Here is a 16,706-nt window from a genome sequence, read left to right on the forward strand (position 1 = left end):
TTCCACCTTCTTCACCCATCTAGATGGACTCTGTTTCTGCCATAATGTGACAAGTCTGTTTGAGGCAATTGGAATCACCTGTAACCCAAAAGAGTGGAATCTCTTCATCCAGGAGCATCAGAGTTGTGCTACTCCACAATGGGAACAACTACCCATCTCTTTTACTGGCTCACTCAGTACACCTCATAGAGGATTACACCATCTTTAAGACCGCATAGGTGTGAATGTTGCCTTATGTTGTAATGTGGCTCCGCAGCCAAGGCTGGAGCTTTCAGGAATACAGCCACACACAGGGTTGCAAGTAAAACAATAGCTTTATTAAATGCAAAAGGACTTTCCAAGTCTGATCTCTCCACAGTTTGGACACTCCAAGTGTCTGGTTGTTTAGAGCCTTACAATAGTTCCTTTTGATCCCTGTCCCTGACAAGCTCTTCACTTCAGTGCAAACTACTTCCCCCTCTTGTTTCAGGGTCCCTGCAGCTAGTCCCAGATGTGGCCTCCACAGCATCAACATGCAATCACTTCTTAACTTGAAGGATCCTATAGTCTCTCCCCAATACAGCGTCACAGTTTAGTCCACACTCTCTTACTTAAGGTTTTAAGGAAACTTGTTCTACCTCACTGAAACCTCTGCTTCTGGCATACATTGAGGGCTGCTCTTATTCCCCAAGCTCTTCCCAGATACAGCAGCCAACAGGCACACCCTGTGAGAATTTCTCTTAGTTGTGGAGACCTCTTGCCTTGGGGTGTCTTCAATCTCAGGTCATTTAAACTCCTCCTTGCTTGAGCCCTACCCTCCCTGACTTAGCAGGGTTGTTCCATTCTCTGCCTGTGAGCTGGCACCCCCTGCTATAAGATGGCCTAATTGCAATATCAGGGAGGGTGCGCTCTTCACTTTATCACCCACTCCCTCACACCATCATAAAAATAGACTCCCAGAATTAGCCCCAATAGCCTACCAACGCACAAATTTACACGTGCTCCAGAAAAAGTCTTAAGTGTGCATATTCCACATAGGTACCTGAACATTTTATAAATATGAGCGTATATCGTAACTGTTACCTCCATTCCACCCAAGCTATATCCGAGGGAATATGCATGCATGCTGATCGTATAAAAGTAGGCATACTCTCTGCCTTCTTTTTATGCACATACCTATGTTCTCAATCTACAGTATTTTATAAAGCATTTTGCATCATGAAAAACAGGGTTTATATGTGCAAAAAGATTTGGACCTTGATTTTGTCCATGTGAATCACTGACCTCAGCCTCCTACGAGCATGAGCTAGTCCCCTTCAATCTCCTCTTCTGCCCATCTGTGTAAGTTTGTTAGAGCTGCGGTGGAGAGCTTGCCTAGTTATTCACGAATGATTTGGCAACACAATTTCCGTACCTGAACTCTCCGTATTTGCATGGTAAAATAGCATTCTCGTTGTAGATGTGTTTTCCTATGGTAACTGGCCGTGCAGGACAACAAACAACAAAGGCTTGGCCCATTCCATCTGTTTAGCAATTTGTTTCTCAGGTGGAACATTCTTGCAGCCAAATCAGTTTGCTCAAATGCAGCTGATAGGATGCTGGTCTTGCTTGACCTTACAGTAAAAAAAAAAAATTACGCATGCTGTGCCCACTTTGGCAGAGATCTTGCAAAATCTGTCAAAACCACACAGGAGGCCTAATTAACAATGGTGATGAGACGTTAATGGTAGGTTAGAGGGTGCTTGGAGCAGGTGTGGGGGAAGCATCAGCTGGAAACGCTTGGGACATAAATATTTGATAACATATTAGACCCAGTGATGTTATGCAGTTGTAGAATGCAGGATCTGCTGTCCCCAAGGCCTACTTCCTTTCATTAATATCACACTATAACACCACAAATATTCCTTTGCTCGCTGGTCTAAGGAAGATGGTGCAGTACAAGACAGACTGGGAAAGTTATGCGGCGGATGAATAATTTAACTGGGCAATGAAGTACACTATGCTGAATGAGAACAAAAACCCTGACAAATCTGAAATAAAAGGGAGATGGACATCCAAGTGCTTTTGAAGCATTAATGTGGATGTTTAACCCTTCTGAGGAAGACATTGTTTTAATGGAATATACAAGATACCTGGTGTTTTTGGCAAGTTCTTATTTCTGCTGTCGACAGTGCAGGGCTTGTACAAGAGATAAGGGAGCTTACAGGGTGAGGGTTGTCTAGGCACAGATGTGATACTTTGCCCCAGGTTTCCCAGATTTGTTACCGTCATCTTTCCCTTTTCTTTTCATAAATTTATTGTAATTTGAATATTTTTACCGCTGTAATTGTTTTATTTCTAATGTTTGACTTATTTTTGTTGTGCACCGCCTTGAATGAATTCCTTCAAAAAGGCAATAAATAATTCTTGTTCAATCCCATTCTATTCCTGAACTAGTGGGTTGTTTTCCCATACTCACCAGAGCTTGTAGGAAGCCTCATTATTTAGAGACTTAAGCTCCTCCCCTCTTACCTCAGGGCTGTCCTCCCAGGAATCAGTTTCTTTCCTATAAGCCAGATTGTAGGAGCTTATCTTCTCTGCTCGTGTTTATTTTCTTTAAATTCAGTCGTTTCATTCACAGATTTTGCCCTTGCGCTGCAGAGGTTCCCCATGGGGACAGGCTCTGGCAGACTTTTCGCAAAGTCTGCTTCCAGAGGGTTGGCTGCTTCTCAGTGCACTCTCTGGACAGCCTGCACTTCAGATCGGGGCTCAGAGACCGTTCCCATGGGAGCTTGCTCAACTCAGGTTCATCCAATAGTGGGTCAGGCGCAGGCTTCATGGCTCCGTGGAGATGTTCCCGTGATCGGGGCCAGACTGCATACCTCCACCAGCAGTGTTTGTGATGTGTCTGAGGGTGGCAGAGGTACCTGGTCATGGATATCAAGCCGGTGGACAGTCAGAAGATTGGTAGTCTAGCTTGCCTGCTTCTTAAGGCAGAGGATCTCCTTGTAAGCACATTCAGCTTCTCTGGCAGCATTTCCAGGCACATAGCACAGTGAGTTAACAGGCTAACAGCCTGAATCAGTGATTTTTTTTTTGGGGGGGGGAGTGTCTTCAAAATGGGGGTTTGGTTGGTTTTTCAATGTGCCCTAGTCCTCCCCACCCCTAAAATCCCCAAATTGCCATTTTTGCAGGGCTCCTGTGCTTTTCCTGGATGATGTTAGTGTAAAAATGTCACCCATGGTGGCCATCTTGAATTTTCATTATCTTTTTTTAAAGTTATTCTCAGCCTCTGCAAGCTTTGTTTTTGCAAGAAAACTACTCAGATGGACTTCCCAGGGCAGGATTCGGTGAACTCATATCCCATTTGCAGTGGATGGCTGTCAGGTGCACAGCCATGTTCCATGTGTGCTGCGGCTTGTGAGGGGGATGGAATTTTGTTTGGACCCAGTACCATTGACTTCTGAAGGGGGGCCCTGCTGCTGTTTCTGCCTGGGTGCCTGACAAAATGGCGTCAGAGAGCCCCATGGAGTGCACAGTTGACGCTCTGGGGAAACGTAAGCAAGTTTCAGGGGGAAAATCTCACAAGTCCTCCAAGAGTTCCAAAGAATGGAACAACCCTGGATGATGGGTTTCCCCCAAAATTTATTAATATTGTCTGTCAGGATTATTTGGCTAAGAAATCAACGTGTCACCCTTCCACAGGTGTCCTTGCCGGCTGTAGGGACCCCTCCTTCCCAGAGTCTGGGTTTTCCCTCTTGCCCCCCACTAGGGTACTGGTTATTATACCAGCCATGACCACTGTGGTGGACTCTGATACGCTGACAATACCACTGCTTACGCAGGCAGGCACCACTACTGCGGGTGATGTTGTGTTCCTAGTGGATCTTCAGGACCAAGAAGAGTCATGCAGCAGAGTTTTGCACAGATTGCAGGGGGTGGGACTGCGGGAGACCAGCTAGAAGTAGATTGCAGTAATCTAAGTGTGAGATTAAGAGAGTGTAGACAAGGGTCCAGGTAGTGTGCTCATAGAGAAAGGGGTGAGTTTAGTGATGCTCCTCTGTCAAACCTGAAATGTTTTATTTGTAACAGTCTCTGTGAAATTGGTTCTGAGTAGAAAGGAAGAACATCTTGTTCACTTCACTGATGGGGATGTCTTTCAGTGCAGGCAGCATTTCTAGGAATAAGAGGTTAGTTTCATAAACTACAAAAGATTGCAGAAAGAGGAAGACAGTTAAGAGAGGCCATTCGAGTAGTCAGACAAGCAAAGATGGAAGTGGAAGAAAAAATAGCTGACATGGTAAAACGGGGAGACAAGACTTTTTCAGGTATATCAGTGATAGGAAGAAGTGCAAAAGTAGCATTGTGAGACTCAAAGGTGAAGGGGAGAAATATGTAGAAATAGATAAAGAAAAGGCTGAATTTTTAACAGATATTTCTGTTCTGTGTTCACGGCTGAAGCGCCAGAAGCGGCACCGCAGAAGACAAACATGAATAGGGATGGAGGAATAATAGACCCTGATCAATTTTCAGAGGGTTGTGTTCATGACGAGCTAGCTAAAATAAAGGTAGATAAAGTGATGGGGCCGAGGGTGCTGAAGGAACTTAGGGAAGTTCTGGTAGCTCTGCTGACTGACCTTTTCAATGCTTATCTAGGGTCCGGAGTGGTACCGGAGGACTGGAGAAGGACGGATGTGTTCCCTCTCCACAAAATTGGAAGTAAGGAAGAAGTAGGGAATTACAGGCTGGTAAGTCTGACGTCTGTGGTAAGAATATTAATGGAAACGCTTTTAAAACAGAGAATGGTCAAGTTTCTGGAATCCTGTGGATTACAGGACTAGAGGCAGCAACATGGATTCACTAGAGGTAGGTCTTGTCAGACAAACCTCATCAATTTCTTTGACTGGGTGACCAGAAAATTTGATAGAGCATGTGCGCTAGATGCGGTGCATTTAGATTTTAGCAAAGCCTTTGACAGTATTCCATACAGACATCTAATAAATAACATGAGTGCCCTCGAGATGGGTCCCAAAGTGACGAGCTGGGTCAAGAACTGGTTGAGTGGAAGGCGACAATGGAAATTGCTCTGAGGAAAGGGAAGTTACCAGTGGTGTGCCTTGTGAACCGCCTAGAACTCTTCGGGGTATGGCGGTATACAAAAATAAAGTTATTATTATTATTATTATTAAGGTTCTGTTCTTGGGCCTGTTCTTTTTTTTTTTTTTTTTTTTATTTGTTTATAGTTTTACAAATTGTTAAACAACAATATAATAGAAATAAACATTTAAAAAAGAAACATAACATAAATTGTAAATTCACAAAATTAACTAAGTTCATAGTCCATAAACTGGGGAGAGAAAATCCTACACCTCCAAGGGAAGTTGGTTTTCAAGAAATGTTCATTCATATTAGGAGATCAAACAGTTGGATTAAATTAAATTATCATCCTGGTTAATTGAAAAGGCATGGAGGGAATTGGAGCTTAACCAGCTGCCTTACCCTCAAGGAAAAATTTCAACTGATCAGGTTCATAAAATATATATCTAATATTCTGGTGGGTAACACAGCATTTACAGGGAAAACGTAACTGAAAAGTTGCTCCCATACTCAAAATTGACTGACGATAGGTTAAAAATTTATTTCGTCTGTCTTGAGTCCATTTTGATACATCAGGAAAAATTAAGACTTTTGAACCATGAAATTCTGAATTATCAGTCTTATAGAATAGACGAAGAACTGCTTCCTTATCTTGATGAAAAACAAAGGTTACCAATAAAGTTGCTCTTCCCATAATTTCTTCTTGTTGAGATGTTTCCAGGATAGCTGTGAGATCTAAATCTCCTGCTACGGTTCCTTTTCCTTTATCCTCTTTAGGAATATTTAAATAATATGATTTATGTAACGGTGGTAAATTGTTTTCAGGAAATTTAAGTACTAATCTCAAGAAGGAATGAAACAGTTCTCTTGCCGATTGGAATTTGGAAGGGCCTGTTCTTTTTAACATTTTTATAAATGATATTGCTGAAGGGTTGTCGGGTAAGATTTGCCTCTTTGCGGATGATACCAAAATCTGCAATAGAGTAGGCAGACCGGATGATGTGAATAACATGAAGAAAGACCTGACGAAGCTTGAAGAATGGTCTGAAATTTGGCAATAACATAGTAACATAGTAGATGACGGCAGATAAAGACCCGAATGGTCCATCCAGTCTGCCCAACCTGATTCAATTTAAATTTTTTTTTTTTTCTTCTTAGCTATTTCTGGGCGAGAATCCAAAGCTTTACCCGGTACTGTGCTTGGGTTCCAACTGCCGAAATCTCTGTTAAGACTTACTCCAGCCCATCTACACCCTCCCAGCCATTGAAGCCCTCCCCTGCCCATCCTCCTCCAAACGGCCATGCACAGACACAGACCGTACAAGTCTGCCCAGTAACTGGCCTAGTTCAATCTTTAATATTATTTTCTGATTCTAAATCTTCTGTGTTCATCCCACGCTTCTTTGAACTCAGTCACAGTTTTACTCTCCACCACCTCTCTCGGGAGCGCATTCCAGGCATCCACCACCCTCTCCGTAAAGTAGAATTTCCTAACATTGCCCCTGAATCTACCACCCCTCAACCTCAAATTATGTCCTCTGGTTTTACCATTTTCCTTTCTCTGGAAAAGATTTTGTTCTACGTTAATACCCTTTAAGTATTTGAACGTCTGAATCATATCTCCCCTGTCTCTCCTTTCCTCTAGGGTATACATATTCAGGGCTTCCAGTCTCTCCTCATACGTCTTCTGGCGCAAGCCTCCTATCATTTTCGTCGCCCTCCTCTGGACCGCCTCAAGTCTTCTTACGTCTTTCGCCAGATACGGTCTCCAAAACTGAACACAATTTAATGCTAAGAAATGCGAGATAATGTATTTGGGCAGCAAAAACCCGAGGGAGCGGTACAGTTTAGTGAGTGAAGACAGAAAAGCGGGACTTGGATGTGATTGTTTGCGATGATCTTAAGGTGGCCAAACAAGTTGAAAAGGTGACGGTGAAAGCTAGAAGGATGCTAGGTTGCATAGGGAGAGGTATGGCCAGTAGGAAAAAGGAGGTATTGATGCCCCTGTATAAGACTCTGGTGAGACCTCATTTAGAATATTGTGTACAATTCTGGAGGCTGCACCTTCAAAAAGATATAAAAAGGATGGAGCCGGTCCAGAGGAAGGCTACTAAAATGGTGCATGGTCTTCGTGATAAGGCGTATGGGGACAGACTTAAAGATCTCAATCTATATACTTTGAAGGAAAGGCGGAAGATAAGATAGTCATTTAAATACCTACATAATATAAATGTGAAAGTTGAGTCTTTTTCATTTGAAAGAAAACTCTGCAATGAGAGGGCATAGGATGAAGTTAAGAGGTGACAGGCACTGGAGTAATCTAAGGAAATACTTTTTTACAGAAAGGGTGGTAGATGCATGAAACAGTCCCCCGGAAGAGATGGTAGAGACAGAGACTGTCTGAATTCTAAAGGGCCTGGGATAGGCAAGTGGGATCTCTCGGAGAGAGAAAGAGATAATGGTTACTACAGATGGGCAGACTAGATGGGCCATTTGGTCTTTATCTGCCATCATGTTTCTATGATTTCTTGCGGAAGGAGGGCGGGGGTGAGAGTTTTCATGACTTATGCTTTCAAATGTACAAAAAAATAAACATTTGGTGAAAATTAGCACTGTACACATTTATGTTTATATTCCTATTTCAAAGTTTATATTCCTATTTCAAAATAAAGCTGAGTTTCTGTAAAGACTTCAAAATGATTTGGTTAGAAGCTAGACTAAACAAATCCAGTTAAACTCTACCTTTTTCATTTCTGATCATATATTTGGCTCACAAAAGTATTCCCCTTTTAGAACATTTCTTCTGTTTCATTATTCTTACTTTTACAGATGTTAAAGTGAAATGTTTAAAGAATCAACAAGGTGGTTAGAGGACTGGGGGGGAGGGGTGTCAGAAGGCTGCTTTACCTCAATAAAGAGGTAGTGTTGCCCCGAAATGCAGAAGTTGTGAATGCAGTACAGACATAGGCGCTAGTTCTGTGGTTGCCCGAGCACCCCCAATATTTGTGGGACCTCATGTGACTGCAAACCTAGTACTACTATAGTGGTGTACCAAGGGGAGGGGGCAGTCTCCCTGGGGATGCTCCAGTCCGTCAATATCTCCATGCTACAGCCTGCAAACTTCAGGCCTCCGATAGCATTAATGAGCTGAACACATTGCCTTTGGCAGCCCCGAAAGCTTTCACTCTGCTGCAACATCTTGCCTCTGTAGGGACAGGAAGTTGAACAGAGGCAGTGGGGGAGTGGACCACCCCGGTCGCCATATTGGTGGAGGGTACTGGTACCTTTTCAACCCCCTCACACCGCACTTGCATCATCCCTTCATCCCATGCATACCTCTTTAAATCTTCACCAGCGCGAGCAACTTCTCCAGCGTGCTGGCCTGGCTCCTCTCTGAAATCACTTCCTGGTCGCTTGCAAAAATGTAAAGAGGTACAGGGGAAGGGAGGGCATGAATATGCCGTGGGAGATGCAGAAGGAGCAGGTGGCAGAGAGGAGGGCAAATGGGGTACCAATACCCGGGGCGCCTCCTACCCTCGCTATGCCACTGAGCAGATCCCTGGGTCCACCAGAGGCAACTTGTTCAGCTCATTAACACTGCTGGCATTCTGAAGCTTACAAGAGGAAGAGAGAGAGGTATGAGAAATGTTGCACTCAGTTGATGGGAGGGAGGGATAGAGGAAGGGATAAAGGAGAAAGCCACCAAATTGGAAGGGAGGAAGAAAGAAAGAAGGACCACCATGGAAGGGAGAGGAGAAAGAGATGCCAGACCATGCGGAAGGGAGGGAAAAGAAGCAGAGGAGAGAGATGGAAGGGAAGGAGACAGAGATGCCAGACCATGGTATGGGGCTGGGACAAAAAAGGGAAGGGTGAGGAGAAAGATATTCTAGACCATGGAGGAGGGAAGGGAAGCAGAGGCGAGAGATGCTAGAGCATTGGATGGCTTGGGATGGAAGCAGGAAGAAAGATGAAGAGCATTGGATGACTTGGGATGGAAGCAGGAAGAAAGATGGAAGAAAGAAGGAAGAAAAGGAAGCAGAGAAGAGAGATGCTAGAGCATGGAGAGGGGAGGTAGAGATGGAAAGACTATGGGGTAGGGGCAGAAAAGAAAAGGGAAGGGTGAGGAGAAAGAAATGCCACACCACAGGGAGAGGGGATGGATGGAGAGAAGAAGAGAAAGATGCCACGGTATTGGATATGGGGGGGGGGGGGGAGAAGGAGGAGATATGGAAAGGAAGGAGACAGAGATGCAACCATGGGGAGAAGAGGAGGGAAAGAGACAGAGATACCAGATTATATGGTGGGGTGGGAGAGAGAGATGGAAGGGAAGATTGAGATACCAGACCTGGGGGAGGAGAGGAGAGAGAAGCCAAACCATTGGAGAGAGGAAGAAGGGAAGGAGAGATGGAAGAGGAGACAAATATGCCAGACTATGGGTAGGATAGGGAGGAAGGAAAGGAAAGGAGAGATGCCAGAGAAAGGAGAGAGAAAAATAAGGAGAGAGAGAAAAGAGAGAGAAAAATGACAGAGGAGTGGAGGACAGAGAAAGGAGAGAGAAAAATGGACAGGGGGTGAAGCTGGAATAAATCAAGTAAAAAGGAAAGAGGGGACAGAGGCTTGATGGAAGGAGGAGAGGATAGGAATTTTATGGAAGGGTCAACGAAAGAGGGCAGATGCTATATGGAAGGAGAGAGAGAGCAGACAGTGGAGGATGGAAGAAGGCAATGAAAGGGAGCAAATACTGGATGGAAGGAAGAGAGTGAAGAGAAAATAAGGAAAGATGAAACCAGTGACAACCAAAGGTAGAAAAAAGAAATAATCCTGGAGAGACAATATCAAGTTCTACAACACGGTATTGACAAAAGCAAGAAAAAATTTCTATGGTGACAAAATCACCAGATCAAAAAAACAAACTAGTACACTGTTCAACCTCTGGCATAATTTAACCTCAAAAAATGACTCCACCTCCCCCCTCTCTCCACCATCTGCTAACGACCTAGCCAAATTTTTTAACGATAAGATAATTACCATAAGAAGCTCTTTCCCCCCAACTATCTCCTACAATTCTCTACCTCCCAACGACTCCAACCCTATCCCTGCTGATAGATCCTGGACTGCCTTCGAAATAGCCTCCGAATCCCAGATCTCTAAACTTTGTCTCAAATTGAAATCATGCAAATGTATCCTAGATCCTTTCCCATCCTACCTTTACGATAACATTCCTGTGCAGGCCATCTCCTCCCTCACCAATCTTGTAAACACTGCCCTACTATCTGGCCTGTTCTCTACAGAAATGGGACACATTGCCTTATCCCCTCTTTTGAAAAAAGCTGATCTCGACCCCTCCTCACCATCGAACTACCGCTCCATAGCAAATATCCCCCTCCTAACCAAACTGCTTGAGTCCATAGTCGCTACCCAGCTATCTTCTTATCTGGTGTCAGGTCAAAAGCGCGCCGGGACAAAGGCGCGCCCAGACAATTGAGCGCAGCGCATGCCGCTGCGCCGCTCTAAATTACTGTTTTTAGCGCTCCGACGGGGGGGCGTGGGGGTAACCCCCCCACTTTACTTAATAGACATTGCGCCGCGTTGTGGGGGCGTTGAGGGGGGTTGTAACCCCCCACATTTTATGAAAACTTCACTTTTACCCTGTTTTTAGGGAAAAAGTTCAGTTTACAGTAAAATGTGGAGGGTTACAACCCCCCAAACCCCCCATAACGCCGGCACGATGTCTATTAAGTAAACTGGGGGGGTTCCCCAACAAAACCCCCCGTCGGAGCTCCTAAAAACTGTAATTTAGAGCGGTGCGGTGGCGCGCACTGCGCTCAATTGTCGGCGCGCACTTTTGTCTTTCGCGCCGTTGTCAATTAACTTTCTTATCTAGAGAGATTCTCCATTCTCTCCCCCTATCAACATGGCTTTAGACCCAGTTTCAGCACCGAGTCCCTCCTTGTCTCCCTAATATCAAAGGTACAACAACTACATTCTCGAAACAAATTCGCTGTTCTGTTACAATTCGACCTCTCTGCTGCTTTTGATGTCGTCCACCACGACATACTACTTTATCAACTTTCCGAGATAGGAATTGATTTCACCGTTCTTAATTGGTTTTCAAACTTCCTTCACTCTCGCTCCTACACTGTCAACTCTAATGGCACCATGTCCACTCCTTGGTCTCCTTCTTGCGGTGTCCCTCAGGGATCACCCCTTTCCCCTATCCTTTTTAATATCTATATGTCCTCATTGAAGCTCTTCCAGCTTTCCCCCCTTGAAACAATCTACACATATGCCGACGATATCCTTGTCCTTCTTGAAACAGACCAGAACCTCACCAACCTCCACGATAACATAACATCCTGCATAATGAGACTCCACTCCTAGTCCCTCTCGGTACAGATGAAACTAAATGAATCAAAAACAAAATTACTCTGGCTCGGCCCAAAGTTAGAACACCAGTCCACCCTCTTCGCACTGCCCTCAGGCACTGCCTTACACCTTGAGTTCTCAAGCAAGGTCCTTGGCATTATTATCGATTCCTCTCTCTCTCTCAACGACCACCTCAACTCCTTGACAAAATCATGCTTTTTCAGCCTCCACATGCTAAGGAAAGCAAGACCCTTCTTCCGCCAAAAACATTTTGCCGTCCTTGTTCAATCCATCATCCTCTCCAAACTTGACTATTGAAAAAAAGCCTCCAAAGACTCCAGCTTATTCAGAACACGGCAGCCAAGCTGATTTTTGCAAAACGTAAATCTGACCACGTCTCCCCACTCCTGGCCAATCTTCATTGGCTCCCAGTGATTTCCAGAGTCCAATTCAAATGCTCTTGCCTGGCTTTTAAGATTATTCACGGCATTCTTCCTTCCCTAATCCCACTTTCTTTCAACTCCTCGTGCCCTGACTCCACCAGGACCACCCATAAATTAAAACTATCCTTTCCCTCCCTACATGGTATTCTCCACGCAGGTAAACTGGGAAAATCACTTCTTTTCAAAATCACAGGTCTCTGGAATGACCTTACTATCCCCCTGCGGAACCTGAGCTCCCTCCATTTATTCCGCAAGCAACTAAAAACCTGGCTCTTCTCTAACATGTAATTTCTTTTCCCTTACTTTTCCACTCGATTTATAAACTTATGTAAACCTTTTCCTACCCTTTCTCATTTTTAAGTTCTTGTAAACCGTGCCGAGCTCTACTTCCGTGGAGATGATGCGGTATATAAACTTAAGGTTTAGTTTAGTTTAGTTTAGTGCTTTAGAATAAAGTAGTTATTGTAGCTGTGTTGATAAACATTTGTAAATAGAAAATGGAAATAAGGTGATATTTTTATTAGACAAATTTTAATATATTTTTGAGTAACTTTCGGAGACCAAAACCCCCTTCCTCAGGTCAGAATAGGATAAACAGGATACCATAATTGCACATGAAAAAGGTGGTTTTGGCATCTGAAAGCTAATTGAAAAATGTACTAGTCCAATAAAAAGGTATTATCTTATTTTCCATCTTTTGTTTTATTTCTATTTGTTAATTTGTAAAGTGGTGATTATTTGTCTTTTTTATTTTTATTTTTTTCAAATTTACATCTGTCTTTATATTTTGCAGAGTATTAGGGGCATGCATCATTGTTTCTGTGGTGTTGCACTATATGTAGAGTCTGGCTTCTTGGCAGTTCAGTTTAACTTTTATCTATGTATTTCTAATTTTAATTTGTGATTACTTATTCCATTCTGGACGAGGGTGTATCTGTGCTCTGCATGAATGAAAAAGACATGGTTTTCTGTTAGCATTGACTGTGTAGGGTTGATCTGTTTTAATTTTGCTTGTTTAGTTTTACAGTGGGTGTACTGATGGTCTAGTGCTCATTGCAATGTTTAAGATGCTGCCTTTTCCTAGTTACACCCTTGTTTTGTGACTCATGGATTATTACTAAAAATATTTTTTCATACAAAGGAGGGGGTGTTAAAAAAGAATTGGTCCCGGTTGTCAAATATACTAGGTACGCCACTGTAGAAATGTGTAATTAATGTTCTGAGAAGGAGGATAGATGTAAAGCCTTTTTTATTTTTATAGATTGTAATTGTAATTTCACTTACGTCCCCTCTGGATTCTGTACACAAGGTGTTTCATCTCAACCCATGAACTGGGTCTTGCAGAAAACCACATAATTTTTTCTTCTGCTCCTCCCACTTGGCTGAGGAGTACAGAGATCCCCCTGCAGTTTTCATTTCTGAAAGCGAGCTGATCTTCTTTATCTTCTTTTTGCATATCAGTTTGTCTTTTTCTTGATAGCTTTGGTGCCTTGAGACCCCCTTAGAGGATTCTCTGCCTGGACTGCAGATTCACAGGGCAAGTTTCAGATGGACCTGTGGAGCCAGCCTGCTGAATGCTGCTGAGCTTAGGGTCCATCCTCATGGGAAAGTGCTTACATTCTGGCCCTGTCAGAGGTTTAAGCGCAGGCTGTATGTGCCTTGAGTATAGGTTGCATTTTCCTGCTTCCAGTTACATAGAGAGGTTCCAAGGGAGCAGAGGCTTTGATTGAGATCTGTTTGACTGGCAGTCCAAAGATCTGGAAGATTGGACTGTTTGAAGAAAATTGAGGCAGAAATTCCTTTTTCTTCACTTCAGCTGCACAGAGGGAGCTGAAAGGCAGGCATTGCTTCCTATGGAAGAATCAGGGTGAGGGTGTGTGTCTAAAATGGGTTGGTTTTTTTAGCACTTTCTAGGGGTAGGGTTCAGGTCTCCCACTTCCAAAACCCCTAAATCGCTATTTTTGGTGTTTCTACATTGTCTCCATGAACCAATTTTGGCATAAATTTCCTGGCGGTGGCTACCTTGGATTTTTATCAATCTCTTTTTCAACTTCTTTTTTCTGCCTTATAACCCCTCGATTTTACTAAAAATCATTAGGGATGGACTCCACCTCTACTCAGTTGAGTTCATGTGTGACTTGCACCGGATGTGTGTGTCTGGGAAATGGGCAAGAAATTCTGCCCGGTGCCAGGTATTGGTGGCGGAGAAAAACGCAGGCGTATCTAGTCCAGGGATGCCTTGTAGACCAATGTTTTTCAACCTTTTTACACCTATGGACTGGCAGAAATAAAAGAATTATTCTGTGGATCAGCATCGGTCCGTGGACCGGCGGTTGAAGAACATTGGGCTAAGTCGTGGGCCAGATCCCGCCCATCTCTACCCAATGTCCACCCCAGAACCCGCCCCCATAATAGTACTAATTGCACCTTGCACATCCCGTGCCTCATCTGGAAACCTTCCCTCCGACGTTGCAACGGCAGAGAGAAGGCATCTGGTTCAGGCGCAGGATGCCCGTAGGAGCCACTGCCCGTGGCTTTGTGCACTGAATCAGTTAGGAAGAGGGAGCTGGCTCGAAGATAACGCCGCATTGATTGCACCATGGCCCGGCGGTTGAAGAACACTGTTTTGGGCCTGATGCACGTGCCGGCCCTGTGGACCTTCAGGAAATTTCTGTGGACCGGCACTGGTCCATGGACCGGTGGTTGAAGAACACTGTTGTAGACCTCATTTTGGGCCCATGGTGTGTGGTTTGTCCCCAGATTTTTCATACTCTCATGTTTCATACAGACCCGGCTCATGCGATGCAGCCGATGAGCACACCGAGTTTCAAGTTTATTAGATTTTGATATACCGCCTATCAAGGTTATCTAAGCGGTTTTACAATCAGGTACTCAAGCATTTTTCCCTATCTGTCCCAGTGGGCTCACAATCTATCTATGCCAATGTCTTCCTTGGCCGGGGTCACTGCTCAAATCCCCAGCACCACTGTCACTATGGACCCAGACTGCCTTAGCTGGCACACTGGCACTATGCTGGATGCTGTTTCCAACCTGGAGAACACTGATACCCTTTGCGGCACAGTTAGCCAAGATGTCTCCGAGAGCCCTGATATGGGTGATGACCCCTGAATCTGCCAACTTTTAAAATCAGTCTCTGTTCCTCATTTTATGGTGGATACCGTCAAAGAACTGAAGTTGGAGGTTCAGCCCTCGATACCGTCAAAGAACTGAAGTTGGAGGTTCAGCCATCCACATCTCAATGTACCATCATGAGCCGTTCTAATGCTCTGACTCCATTTTTTCCAGCACATTCAGATCTCGCAACTCTGGTTAATGAGCACTGGGAGACTCCTGAGAGTTCCTTCAGATTAACTAAACCTATGGCTGAAGTTTATCCTGTGGTGCTGGAATTTCAGCAGCTATTTGAGCAACCGAAGGTAGATTCAGCGGTGGCTCAGGTCACCAAGTGCACTGCACTTCCTAGTGAAGGAAGAGTGATACTGAATGATTCTCAGGACTGCAGGGTGGTTTTTGATGTGGATTCTTTTTGTATTAAGGCTGCAGTAGCTACCTTGTTTGCGGCACTTGTCTGTTACACGAGACTATGCCGGGATCCCAGCAGAAGACACCTGCCCCAACTGGTGCTCAAGGGGATGGATTAGGTGGCAGATGCCTTCTATGGCTTTATCAAGGTTCTGGGCAAAGTCTCGGCTTATGCTCTATCAGCTTGCAGAACACTCTGGATTCACCATTGGGCTGGAAATTTTGCTTCTAAGGTGACTCTAAGCAGATTCCCTTTTAAGGGACTAATGCTTTTTGCAAAGGGACTGGATGACCTTATGGTTAGTGTGGCGGAACGCCACTCTAAGTCCCTCCTAGTTACCAGCCTCAACATCCCCTGGGGAAAGTCTCAGTAATTTTCATCCCTCATGCAGGTTTTGCCAGAATTCTATGTGCTCGCCTGCCCAGAGCTGCAGACAACGTTATAGCAACACCAGATGCCTGCAGGCTTCAGGTTCTTGCACCAGTCAAGCCTCCAAGGATGCCAGGTCCTTGACTGTGTCTACTCGTTTGGGAGATCCGTTGTCAGACTTCCTCCGAGTCTGGGATCTGATCTCCTCGGTCCAATGCATCTCTTCTCATATTTTACACAGTAGAGAGGAATATGCATTTCTCTTTTTTATTTGTCCGGTATTCTACTGCTTAGAAGGTTTGTCTTCCTGGTGTTCAGGTTTTGTCTGTATATTTGTATTTCAAATTTTTACTCACAGTTACTTATTTTGCATTTGTTAAGAATCTGTTTTTTTAGCAGTTCACCTTATTCTGTTGCCCCATAGGAGGTGATTGTGTACAGTGTTCCACCGTGAATTCACGGTTCATGAACTCGCTTAGTCGCTATCTGCTCCAACTGCCTCTTCCTGTAGTAAAGTCGGGCTGCACCAATCAGGAGCTGCATGTCAAAGCAGCTCCTGATTGGTGTAGCCCAACTTTACTATAGGAAGAGGCGGTTGGAATAGACCACGAGTGATTTTTTTCACTCGCCGACGCTCCAGCTGCCCTCTCCTACTTCTCTGAACGGAACCCTTGCGAATTTCGGGGGAATACTGTATTGGTATTTTAGATCTTCATTTGATTGTTGAAGTGCTGCTTTTCATAGACAAAGTTGCTGTTTGAGCTCTTTCAATTCTATAATAGCATGACAAGCTTGATTTATAGGTTCTAAGTGGGCTTTTGCAGGATACTGAGGCCTTTAGTGTAAGAATTTGCTGCTTCTCAGTGTACTGGATTTTTGTGATATCATCCCAGTATGAAGTGAACTCTCCACACCTTCAAGTTCAACAA

General features: G+C 44.3%; 1 protein-coding gene and 1 long non-coding RNA gene across 2 annotated transcripts in view; one reads left to right on the forward strand and one right to left on the reverse strand.

Annotated features, from left to right (window-relative positions):
- The window catches only part of LOC117359124, a 138,365-nt gene extending 136,978 nt beyond the window's left edge, over positions 1-1,387 (reverse strand). The window contains exon 1 of the long non-coding RNA XR_004539160.1: positions 1,264-1,387. This is a non-coding gene — a long non-coding RNA (uncharacterized LOC117359124). The remainder of the gene's footprint in view (positions 1-1,263) is intronic.
- ATRNL1 (attractin like 1) overlaps positions 1-16,706 on the forward strand; it is a 1,517,170-nt gene that overhangs the window by 647,468 nt on the left and 852,996 nt on the right. The window lies entirely within an intron of this gene.

Source organism: Geotrypetes seraphini, chromosome 4, assembly GCF_902459505.1.
Source record: "Geotrypetes seraphini chromosome 4, aGeoSer1.1, whole genome shotgun sequence".
NCBI classification, from domain to species: Eukaryota; Metazoa; Chordata; class Amphibia; order Gymnophiona; family Dermophiidae; genus Geotrypetes; species Geotrypetes seraphini.